Raw genomic sequence first — 13,054 nt, forward strand, 5'->3', positions numbered from 1 at the left:
TTGGCCTTTCCCTCTGTACACTCCCTGGGTCGTCCCTTTGGTTCCGGCTGTCGTGGTCTCACCCCCCTTGGGCCTGCCCCTAACACTCCCTGTATAGGGGGTGGTCATCACCTGGGCCGCTCGCCCTCGGGGGCTCTGGAGCCACGACCCAGAGGGTCCACTCTCTGGTTCCTACTTAGAACCGTAACAGAACAAACAGGCCATGGACCCCGCTGGAGCCGCTGCGGCTCAAAAGGAGTTGCTGTTTTTGCGGGAGAATCAAACTCGTATCATGGCTTTCATGAAATCCATGGATTCTCGTCTTTCCGGGCTCCAGTCCTCTGACCCTGGGAATGCCTCCCAACTGGCTGGACTGCAGCAGGAACTGGCCCAGCAAAGAGATACCCAGACCCATATCCTCAGTTATATGGCCTCCATAGATGACCGCCTACTCTCCTTACAGTCGGCTGCTGCAGCTCCCGTTCCAGCCCAGGCGCCTCACCCGCCACCCCGTTTAGCTAAGCCACCCCGCTATAACGGGGATCCCAAGCTGTGCCGAGGTTTCCTGAATCAATGCCGCCTCCATTTCGAACTCCTGCCCCTGCAATATCCCACTGAGCGGGCTAAGGTGGCTTTTATTGTCTCCCATCTTGAGGGAGACGCTTTAGCGTGGGTTAACCCCCTCTGGGAACGTGATGATCCAGTAGTCTCCCAGCTAAGTACTTTCTTCGAGACGTTTCGTCGAGTGTTCGACGAGCCGGGTCGCCTGGCCTCTACTACGGAATCTTTATTTAACCTCCACCAAGGGTCCCAAACCGTGGGTCAGTATGCCATCCGATTCCGAACCTTATCTTCTGATTTGGGATGGAATAACGAGGCCTTAGTAGGGGCCTTTTGGCGAGGCCTCGCGGGTCGAATTAAGGATGAGTTAGCTGGGCGGGATACTCCCACTGCCTTAGAAGATCTCATTTCGCTAGCCACACGTATCGACCTTCAGTTCCAGGAACGTGCTCGCGAGAGGAGACTTCCCCGTGCTTCCCCAACCATCCGCGGTCTACCCTGTCTCCGGCCCGGAATATCCGCTTCTGCTTCCATGCCTGAACCCATGCAAGTAGACCGGCTTAAGGTATCTGGACAATGCCGGGAGGAAAGACGCACTCACGGTCTCTGCTTCTACTGTGGTAGTGACTCCCATCTGGTCCGTACCTGCCCGGAACGTCCGGAAAACTCCTCCGCCTAGGTCAGGTAAGAGAGGCCTCCCTAGGTGTGTATGATACCTCTCTACCCCTCACTCTGTCTGTCTTGTTGCACGTTGGGGGAAAACGTTTTTCTCTGGCAGCCTATGTGGATTCCGGCGCAGCGGGAAATTTTATTAGGCTCAAAGAGGTTCTTAAATTTTCGGTCCCGGTCAAGACCTTAGAAACTCCACGGATCCTTGCTTCCGTGGACGGTAAACCACTCCAAGAGACCATTACCTTGGTCACCCATGAGGTGGTACTCCAGGTAGGGGCCCTACACAAGGAGAGGATTGCTTTTTATGTCCTAGCGAGCATCTCTCACCCTATCCTTCTAGGCCTTCCCTGGTTACGAGCCCACGGCCCTACCTTAGACTGGCATAAGGGTAATATCCTGCGCTGGGGGGAGTCCTGTAGGTCTGGGTGTCTGCTGCCGGTGCGTCCCGTGGGTGGTTCTCCTTCCCCCTCCTTACCCTCCGGGTTGCCCATTGCTTACAGCTCTTTTTCAGATGTTTTTGACAAGAGGGAGGCCGAGAACCTTCCGCCTCACCGACCCTATGATTGCCCCATCGAGCTCGTCCCTGGAGCCACCCCTCCGCGGGGTAGGATTTATCCGCTCTCGCCGGCAGAGACGCAAGCCATGTCGGATTACGTTGAAGAGAACTTAGCCAAGGGTTTCATACGGAAGTCTTCCTCTCCTGCGGGCGCAGGCTTCTTTTTTGTCAAGAAGAAGGACGGGTCGCTCCGCCCGTGCATTGATTACAGAGGTCTGAACAGCATCACGATTAAGAACAAGTACCCGTTACCCCTCATCCCCGAACTCTTTGATCGCCTGAGAGGGGCGCAAATATTTACCAAACTTGATCTTCGAGGAGCCTATAACTTGGTCCGAATTCGCGCTGGGGATGAGTGGAAGACCGCATTCAACACCCGTGACCTTCACTATGAATACCTGGTGATGCCGTTTGGCCTCTGTAACGCACCAGCGGTATTCCAGGAGCTCGTTAACGATATTTTTCGGGATCTCCTTTACTCCTGTGTCGTGGTTTATCTTGACGACATTCTTGTCTTCTCTCCAGATCTCTCCACCCATCGACGAGATGTACGGCAAGTGTTGCAGCGTCTAAGGGAGAACCACCTATTTGCCAAGTTGGAGAAATGCGCCTTCGAACAACCGTCTCTGCCGTTCCTTGGGTATATCGTTTCGAAGTCTGGATTGAGGATGGATCCCGAGAAAGTGTCCACGATCCTGGCCTGGCCCCGTCCCCTTGGTCTCAAAGCCATTCAACGCTTTCTCGGCTTTGCTAACTATTATAGGCAATTCGTTCCTCATTTTTCCACCATAACCAAGCCCATCTCTGCTCTCGTGCGCAAAGGAGCCAATCCCCGCCTCTGGCCTCCCGAGGCAGAAGACGCCTTTCAAACTCTGAAGAGAGAATTCGCTACAGAGCCCGTTCTCCACCGTCCTGATGCCGAGAGACCCTTCATTCTCGAGGTCGACGCATCCTCCATGGGAGCGGGGGCGGTTCTCCTGCAAAGAACCTCCTCTGGCCGGACTGTCACCTGTGGGTTCTTTTCTAAAGCCTTTTCTCCCCCCGAACGCAATTACTCCATTGGGGACAAGGAACTACTGGCAATCAAACTGGCTTTAGAGGAATGGCGTTACCTTCTCGAAGGAGCTGTCCATCCCTTTACGATATTTACCGACCACAAGAATTTGGCCTATGTTCAGTCTGCCCAAAGGCTCCATCCCCGGCAAGCCCGATGGTCCCTATTTTTTGGACGCTTTGATTTCGAGCTCCGCTTTCGTCCGGGTAATAAGAACATCAGAGCTGATGCCCTATCAAGATCATTTCTCCCGACCGATGAAGAGGAGAGCCCCGCTCACATCATCGATCCAGCAAAGATCGTCACCCTAGCCCCTCTAAGTTTGGTCAACCCACCACCAGGCAAGACCTTGGTATTGGACCATGACAGAGTAAGGGTTCTGCACTGGGGACACTCTTCTAAGGTCGCCGGGCATGTCGGAGCCAAGAGGACTCTATCCCTCATCTCCCGCCATTATTGGTGGCCTTCACTCCGCCAGGACGTCCTGGAATTTACTGCTTCTTGCTCATCCTGCGCCCGGAATAAGATTCCACGACAGCTACCCTCTGGTCTCTTACATCCTTTGCCGGTTCCATCAGTTCCCTGGAGCCACATCGCCATGGATTTCGTCACGGATCTACCTCCATCTTCCGGCTGCTCTGTCATTTTGGTGGTGGTAGACCGTTTTTCCAAAATGGCTCATTTCATCCCGCTACCTGGTCTGCCTTCTGCGCCCGAGTTGGCGAAGATCTTCGTGCATCAAGTTTTCCGACTTCATGGTTTTCCCCAGCACATCGTGTCTGACCGTGGTGTTCAATTCACCTCTCGTTTCTGGAGAGCTCTCTCTAGCTCAATGGGGGTAGTCCTGGATTTCTCCTCCGCCTATCATCCACAATCCAACGGCCAAGTGGAGCGGATCAATCAGGTGTTAACCACTTATCTTCGACATTTTTCTAATGCACACCAAAGTAACTGGGTCTCACTGCTTCCCTGGGCGGAATTTGCTCACAACAATCACCCCAACGAGTCCTCTTCCAAATCTCCCTTTTTTGTAGTTTTTGGGCAGCATCCGGGCATTCCTCTTCCCGTGTCCCCCACCTCGGGCGTGCCGGCGGCGGACTCCTTGTCCTCAGAATTCTCTAAAATTTGGGAGGAGACTAAAAGGTCCCTTGAGAGAGCTAGCGATCGGATGAAAAGATACGCCGACAAGAGGCGCCTGGACACCCCTCCTTATCATCCAGGCGATAAGGTCAGGCTGTCCTCGCGCTCCCTCCGACTTAAAATCCCCTCTTATAAGTTAGGTCCACGTTACGTTGGCCCCTTTGAGGTTTTGACTCGCATCAATGATGTAACCTATAAACTAAAATTGCCTGCCTCCCTGCGGATCCCCAACACTTTCCATGTCTCGCTTCTCAAACCCACAGTGTTTAATCGCTTTCACCCAGCCTCGTCCCACGCTCCGCAACCTAGCTCCGCTGGGGACGTCTTTGATGTCAGGGACATCCTGGCAAAGAGGACCGTCTGAGGTAGAACCTTCTTTCTGGTAGATTGGGAAGGATTCGGTCCTGAGGAAAGGTCATGGGAGCCCCGGGAGAACATCAATGCTCCTCATATCATGAGGTTTCTATCCCGCCTGAAGAAGGAGGGGAGTAAGAGAGGGGGTACTATTACGCGCCCCGATGCTCACCTGGGGTCCCCCTCCTCCCGGTGCATCCCTCCTTCATCCTCGCGCCGTGCCCTGTCTGGCTTTGCAGGGTCACGGCGCGTCAGAGGCACGCACATGCGCACTCGCTCGTTTCTGACCGCGGGGCATCCTGGGAGCACATGACCCGGTGGCTCCGCCCCAACATGGCGGCGTCCACCGGGTATTTCTGTCTGGCGTCTTGAATGGTAAGACGCCTGTTTGTCTTTCTCTGTGGCGCTCAGCATTCCTGCGCAGCGTCGCCCCGACTCTCAGGTCCCCCCTCTCTCCCAGTCTGCACTCTGCTCTCCGCTCCATAGCCCCGTCTGGACCCCCGCTCAGTTCCCTCTGCTGCCTCCTTGCCTGACCCTCGCCTGGTCCTTCCCTGCTGCTGTCATCGGTAGCCCCTTAGCTAGGGTTCCGTCTGTACCCCTAGGTCAGTCCCCCCTAACCTTCCTTCCTTCTTTCTTCCAGCGTTCCTGCCCTGGCTCCATCCTGATCGGTCCTGGTTCCCTACGTTCTGTTCCCTCCTGCTCCGGGTCTACTCTAGTCAGTATCCTTTGGCCTTTCCCTCTGTACACTCCCTGGGTCGTCCCTTTGGTTCCGGCTGTCGTGGTCTCACCCCCCTTGGGCCTGCCCCTAACACTCCCTGTATAGGGGGTGGTCATCACCTGGGCCGCTCGCCCTCGGGGGCTCTGGAGCCACGACCCAGAGGGTCCACTCTCTGGTTCCTACTTAGAACCGTAACAGGTCGGTTGTGATGACTGGAGAGAGAGACTGGAGGAGATGTGAGGGAATGGGGTCGGTAGTACATGTGGTCGGACGAGAAGAAGAGAGGAGTCTGGAGATTTCTTCTTCTGTGATGGGATCAAATTTGGAAAGTGAGCCAGGGGAGATGCTGGAAGGGATGGGAGTCACAGCATTTGGTGGTTGGGAGCAGACTTCCTGACGGATATTATCTATTTTTTCTGTGAAGTGGGAGGCGAGGTCATCAGCACAAATGTCTGTGATAGGGGATTGTGCTTTTGGCCTGAGGAGGGAATGAAAAGTATTGAAAAGTTTCTTGGGGTTGTTGGCTAGTGAGATCAGGGTGGTGAAGTAGGTCTGTTTAGTGAGGAGAAGGGCATTGTTATAGGTTCTTAACATAAATTTGAAGTGGATGAAGTCTTCTGGTGTGCGGGTTTTTCTCCATAGGCGTTCAGCACTCCTAGAGCATCGCTGGAGAAGTCGAGTTTGCGATGTGAGCCAGGGCTGTTTTACTCTGTGCTAGGAGGTTCTGAGGGTGATCGGAGCTACTAGGTCAAGGGTGCTTCTAAGAGTGTCGTTGTAGTGATGAACAGCCAGATCAGGACAGGAAAAAGAAGAGATTGGGGACAGTGGTGAGTGTAGTGAGTCTGAAAGTGTCTGAGGGTTAATGGCTTGTAGATTTCTGATTGTGTGGTAGGTAGGAGTGAACTGGGGTGAGTGAGGATTTGTGAGCGTGAAGGAGAGTATGTTGTGGTCAGAGAGTGGAAGCGGTGAATTATTTAGGTGGGAGATTGAACAGAGCCGGACAAAGACGAGATCAAGGGTGCTACCATCCTTGTGTGTCTCAGAGGTTGAAAGCTGCGAGAGGCCTAGAGAGGTGGTTAGTGATAGAAGCTGGGATGCAGATGTGGAAGTAGGACTGTTAATGGGGATGTTGAAGTCTCCCAGGATAAGAGTTGGTAGCTCTGAGGACATGAAGTGCGGCAGCCAGGCAGAAAAGTGGTCAAGGAAATGGGTGGGTGAGCCTGGGGGCCGGTATATGACTGCTACTCTGAGGGAGAGAGGACAGAAGAGCCTGATGGTGTGGACCTAAAAAGAAGGGAATGAGAGTGATGGAACTGGGGGGATGACCTGGAAAGTGCATTGTGGGGACAAGAGTATGCCGACTCCACCATCAAGTCTGTTTGTGAGTCTCGGGGAATGAGAGAATTGCAAGCCACCATAGGATATGGCAGCAGGAAAGACAGTGTCAGAATCCTTAATCCAGGTTTCAGTGAGGGCCAACAGATTAAGAGAGTTGTTCATAAAGTAGTTGTGCAGGAAATGAAGCTTGTTACAAACAGACCGTGGATTCCAGAGGGCACAATTCCTAATCCAAATTATAACCAAGAACATGACACATCCAGTGAAGCGAGTGACAGCCATCATGAGGCTCAGCTCCAGGAAAATGTGGAGCAAAACAATTCTGCTGACTACCTTGCTCCTCACCAGGTAACCAACATGAATGACCTTGCTGACACACTGCATGTCAGACCGAAGCAATATGATACCGGCTGGCACAACCCTGAGGATGCTAACAGGTATGAACACACCTCACATCACTATCAGGGTGACCTATCACCAGTATACTATGCTGACAACCGGTTCACAACAGAATTTGCTAAGTTCCTCACACGACGTGAACTGGTTGCCAAGGGACTCATGAAATTCACTGACCAAGCTGAAGGTTACAGAGCTTGGAAAGCTTCCTTCCAAAATGTCACTAAAGACTTGGGGCTACAACACAGGGAAGAGATAGACCTTTTAGTCAAATACCTGGGAGACGAGTCAGTCAAACACGCAGTAAGGATCAGAGACATTAATATAAACCACCTTCAAATTGGCCTCAAAGAGATCTGGAAGAGGCTGGATGAGTGTTATGGATCAGCAGATGTAATAGAGAGAGCCTTGTTCAAAAGAATCGATGACTTTCCTAAAAATATCTAACAAAGGTCTCCAGTAACTTAGAGAACTAAGTGACCTGCTAAAGGAAGTCCTAGTTGCCAAATGTGAAGGTGACCTACAAGGACTTGCATTCCTTGACACAGCGACAGGTGTTAACCCTATAGTCCAAAAGTTGCCCTACAATCTACAAGAGAGGTGGCTCACACATGGTTCCACGTACAAACACAGTATTCCATTCCCTCCCTTCTCCATTTTTGTAGACCTTATTCACAAACAAGCGACAATCAGAAATGATCCCAGCTTTGATTTTGCAATGTCATATGCCACACCGTCACCAGCTGCAAATCCACGCTGAACATCTGTGGCAGTGCACAAGACTTATGTTTCTTCTCCAAGTTCCAATTACAGGTCTGCTGACTGCTCCCAATCAGAGACAAAGGTACAAGAACCAGACAAGCAGTGCCCGCTCTGTTATGAACAAATTTGACCTGGCTTCTGAGTTTTGGCTCCCTCTGGTGGATACTGCTGGTTATGCAGCTGGTTTAGCTGACAGAAGTCAATCACCTGAGCAGGATGATTGGAGGTCAGGTGATACAGACTGGGGAGATTTAAGTAACCAAACTTCCCTCAGCTCTTGCCTGTGATTTGGCTTGCTTCCTGAGCATATTTTGAAGTCTGCTTGTCTCCTGCTCCGTCTTGCATCTTTCAGATAAATTATTTGTCTTCTTGAATCTTTTTTTGTATATGATCCATTTTTGCTTGTCTCAGATTTTAGTTTAGCTGGTGTGAGTTCAGCCTGGTTCCCTGATGGGACCTGTGCTGGACTCTGTTCCATATGCCACAGCGTATGTTAGTCTTTTTAGTAACCAGTTCACACCAGAGTTCTAATTTAGTGGGGGAGAGGTCGTGTGGCCTCAGTATTTTTGCATATCAGATGTGTTGGATTTTTCTTAGGGTTTTTTGCATGATTGCAGACAGTATCCTTTCCTGTACTGTTCTATCTAGACAGTTTGGGTCCCATCATTTGCTTACTCTATTCTCTGCCTGTGTTTTATGCTTCATCTTGTCTCACCAGCAATATATGTTCGGGGGCTATCTATTTCTTTGGGGTTCTACTCCGGGGCAGTTTAGCTTTCCCATTTCTCTCTTTAGGCTTAGTTAATTCTGCGGCTGTGCCGAGGCGTCTAGGGCATCGTAGGTACGTCCCATGGCTAATTCTAGTTGTGTTGTCAGTTTAGGGGTCTGCAATCCACTAAGTTACCAACCTCTCTGGTTATCTGGTTCCCTAGCCTATTCCCCTGCTCTCCTCCTTGGTTACCTAATCATAACAGAATCACCGGCCTCACTATAGATTCTAGGGTACTCTAATGAAGGAAAGAATAGTATAAAAAAATTAAAAAAAAATAAGGGTGTCAGAATTTTTTATATATTTTTTCCTCTTTTTCTAGGGGGGCATAGGAGGATTTTTTCTTTAATGGATACTAAGCAATTATCTGATCGTGTTGAGCAGCTCGCTGCTGAAGATCGAAGAATTTCTGCCTATCTCCCTCAGTTGTCTGCTGTAGATCCTAAAATCCCTATTCCTGATTTATTTTCTGGGGATCGGTCTAAATTTTTGGCCTTTAAGAATAATTGTAAACTGTTTTTTGCCTTGAAACTTAATTCCTCAGGGAACTCGGTGCAGCAGGTTAAAATTGTCATCTCCCTTTTGTACGGAGAAACTCAGGACTGGGCTTTTTCCCTGACACCTGGGGATCCTGTTCTGGCTAATGTGGATGCATTTTTTCAGGCTCTGGGGTTGTTGTATGATGAACCTAATCTTATTGATCAAGCTGAGAAAACTTTATTGGCATTCAACCAGGGTCAGGAAGCGGCAGAGTCATGTTGTCAGAAATTCCGAAAGTGGGCGGTCCTTACTAAATGGAACGATGATGCCCTAGCGGCTCTTTTTTGGAAAGGTCTGGCAGAGACCTTAAAAGATGTTATGGTGGGATTTCCTGTCCCCTCTGGTCTCAACGACTCTATGTCATTAGCCATTCAAATTGACAGACGTTTACGTGAACGTAAAACTATGCGAGAGGCGGTGTTGCCTTTCAGACAAACTTCTGAGCCCATGCAGTGTGATAGGGTTTTTTCTAGGGCTCAACGTAATAAGTTGTGCTTCTTTTGTGGGGATGCCTCTCATACTATTTCCGTCTGCCCTAAGCGGGAAAAACGTTTTGCTCACTCATTTGTTTTGGGCAATGTACAGCCTAAATTCCTTTGGTCAGTTTCCGTGATCTGCTTCTTATCTTCATTCTCTGCTAAGGCTTTTGTTGATTCAGGAGCAGCCCTGAACCTGATGGATTTTGTCTTTGCCAAATGTGGTTTTTCAATGGTACCCCTGCAAACTCCTATTCCTTTGAGGGGTATTGATGCTACCCCTTTGGCGGAGAATAAACCCCAGTTTTGGACCCAGGTGATAATGCAGAAAGCCCCGGACCACCAAGAGAATTGTAAATTATTGGTGTTGCATAATTTACATGGCATTATTGTACTGGGTTTTCCTTGGTTGCAGACCCATAATCCTCTTCTGGATTGGAAATCCGTGTCTGTGGTTAGTTGGGTTGTCAATGTGTTCCTAGTGACACCCCTGTTTTCTCTACTTCTCCCCAGTCTCATGATGTTCCTGATTATTTGGCTGATTTCTCTGATGTATTTAGTGAGAGTAAGTCTGCGTCCTTGCCTCCTCATAGGAGTTATGATTGCGCGATCAAGTTAGTGCCCGATTGTAAATTTCCCAAGGGTCGGCTCTTCAATTTATCTGTACCTGAACATGATGCTATGCAATCTTATATCAAAGAGTCATTGGAGAAGGGTCATATCAGACTGTCCTCTTCACCTTTAGGGGCCGGCTTTTTCTTTGTGGCCAAGAAAAATGGCTCATTGAGGCCATGTATTATCGTCTCCTTAATAAAATCACTGTTAAATATCGGTATCTGTTACCCCTGATTTCCGATTTATTCTCCAGAGTGAAAGGTGCTAGTTGGTTTACCAAGCTTGATCTTAGGGGGGCGCATAATCTTATTCGCATCAAGCACGGTGAGGAATGGAAGATGTCATTTAATACTCCTGAGGGGCATTTTGAGTACCTACTGATGCCTTTGGGGCACACTAATGCCCCTTCTGTCTTCCAATCTTTCATGAACGATATTTTCCGGGATTTTGTGGACAAGTTTTTGATCGTTTATTTGGACGATATTTTGATTTTTTCCAATGATTGGGATTCTCATGTGGAACATGTTCAGACTGTATTCTAGATTTTGAGAGAATGCTCTGAATGTTAAGGGATCGAAATGTCTCTTTGGCGCACACAAAATTTTGTTTTCGGGATTCATTTTGTCCCCGTCCGCTATTGAAATGAACCCGGTCAAGGTCCAGGCCATTTATGATTGGGTTCAGCCCACTTCCTTGAAGGCTCTCCAGAAATTTTTGGGTTTTGCTAATTTGTACCGTAAATTCATAAGTAATTTTTCTGGTATTGTTAAACCACTGATGGATTTGACCAAGAAGGGCGCTGATGTGGTAAATTAGTCTCCAGAGGCAGTCTCGGCATTTCAGGAGCTTAAGCGGAGATTCACTTCAGCTCCTGTTCTACGGCAACCTGATGCTTCACTCCCATTTCAGGTGGAGATAGATGCTTCTGAGATTGGTGCAGGAGCCGTTATGTCTCAAAGAGATCTGGTAACCTCTAAGAGGAATCCTTGTGCCTTCTTCTCTCGAAAATTTTCCCCATCTGAACGTAACTATGATGTGGGGAATCGGGAATTGTTGTCTATTAAGTGGGCGTTTGAAGAGTGGCGACATTGGTTGGAGAGGGCCAGACATCAAGTTGTGGTCCTCACCGACCACAAGAACTTGACCTATCTCGAATCAGCCAAGCGATTGAATCCTAGACAGGCTAGGTGGGCCTTGTTTTACACGCGTTTTAATTTTGTGGTCTCCTTTCTTCCGGGCACTAAGAATATTAAGGCGGATGCCCTCTCTAGGAGTTTCTTTGCGGATTCTCTTGATGTGACTGAGCCTACTACTATTCTAAATGAGGGTGTGGTCCTTTCCGCTATTTCACCAGATTTGAGACTTGCCCTGGAGGAATTTCAGGAGGACAAACCTGAACGATGCCCTATGGGGAAATTGTATGTCCCCAATCAGTGAAGGAGAAGAGTAGTGTCTGAAATTCATTGCTCCACATTAGCTGGTCATCCTGTTATTTTTGGTACCAGAGATTTGGTGAGTCGGTCTTTTTGGTGGCCTGCTTTATCTCGTGATGTCAAGAATTTTGTGCAGTCCTGTGGGACTTGTTCTCGGTCCAAACCCTGTTCTCATTCTAGTGGATTGTTGGTATCACTGCCGGTGCCCAGGAGGCCATGGACCCATTTATCAATGGATTTTATTTCCGACATCCCTGTCTCTCAGAGAATGACTGTTATCTAGGTGATCTGTGATAGATTTTCCAAGATGGTCCATCTTGTACCACTGCCAAAGTTGACACCTTCTTCGGAGTTAGTGCCCTTGTTTTTACAGCAGGTGGTTCATTTGCACGGTATTCCTGAGAACATTGTGTCTGACAGAGGAGTCCAGTTTGTTTCCAGATTTTGGAAAGCTTTTTGTTCTACACTGGAAATTCAGTTGTCCTTCTCCTCTGTGTTTCACCCTCAGACCAATGGGCAGACTGAGAGAGCAAACCAGACTTTGGAAACCTATTTGAGATGTTTTGTGTCTGCTGATCAAGATGACTGGGTCTCTTTTTTGCCCTTGGCTGAATTTGCTCTAAATAATAGGCTAGTTCTGCCACTTTGATGTCTCCTTTTATCTGCAACTTCGGGTTTCATCCTCGATTTTCTTCAGGGCAGGTGGAGGCTTCAGCCTGTCCCAGGTGTTGATTCTGTGGTAGAGAGAATTCAGCAGATTTGGGATCAAGTAGTGGATAAGTTGTCTCACTCTCAGGAGAAGGCTCAATGGTTTGCCAACCGGCATAGGATTATTGGTCCCCGGTTTAAAGTGGGTGACATGGTTTGGTTGTCCTCAAAAAATATTCCTATGAAAGTTGCGTCTCCAAAATTTAAGCCAAGGTTCATTGGACCTTATAAGATTTTGGAAATCCATAATCCCATTTCTTTTCGTTTGCCTTTTCTAGGAACATTTTAGATTCACAACTTCTTTCATAAATCTTTGTTGAAAAGGTTTGTGGAGCCAGTAGTTCCCATGGCTGCACCCTCTGATCCTGTATTGGTTAAAGGTAATCTGGAGTATGAAGTAGAGAAGGTATTGGATTCTCATCTGGCTAGATGGGGACTCCAGTACTTGGTCAAGTGGAAAGGTTATGGTCAGGAGGATAATTCTTGGGTGTTTGCTTATGACATTCATGCCAAGAGATTGGATCGCGCCATTCAACGGGCCCATCCTGATCGGCCTGGTGGCATGGGTGAGGGTTCGGTGACCCCTCCTCAAGGGGGGGTACTGTTGTGAACACTTTTGACCTGGCTTCTGAGTTTGGGTTCCCTCTGCTGGTTGCTGCTGGTAATGGAGCTAGTCTGGCTGACAGAAGTCAATCACCTGAGGAGGATGATTGGAGGTCAGGTGTTACAGACTGGAGAGATATAAGTGAGCTAACTTCCCTCAGTTGTTGCCGGTGATTTGGTTTTCTTCCTGAACATTTTGGAAGTTTGCTTGCCTCCTGCTTTGTCCTGCATCTTTCAGATAAGTTATTTGTCTGCTTGAATCTTTTTGCATTTGATCCATGTTTTGCTAACTCTATTTTCTGCCTGTGTTTTGTGCCTCATCTTGTCTCACTGGCAATATATGTTCGGGGGTTATCTATTCCTTTGGGGCTCTACTCCGG

This window comes from Dendrobates tinctorius, unplaced genomic scaffold (assembly GCF_039654945.1).
Source record: "Dendrobates tinctorius isolate UK_male_01 unplaced genomic scaffold, ASM3965494v1 ptg000098l, whole genome shotgun sequence".
Lineage (NCBI taxonomy): Eukaryota > Metazoa > Chordata > Amphibia > Anura > Dendrobatidae > Dendrobates > Dendrobates tinctorius.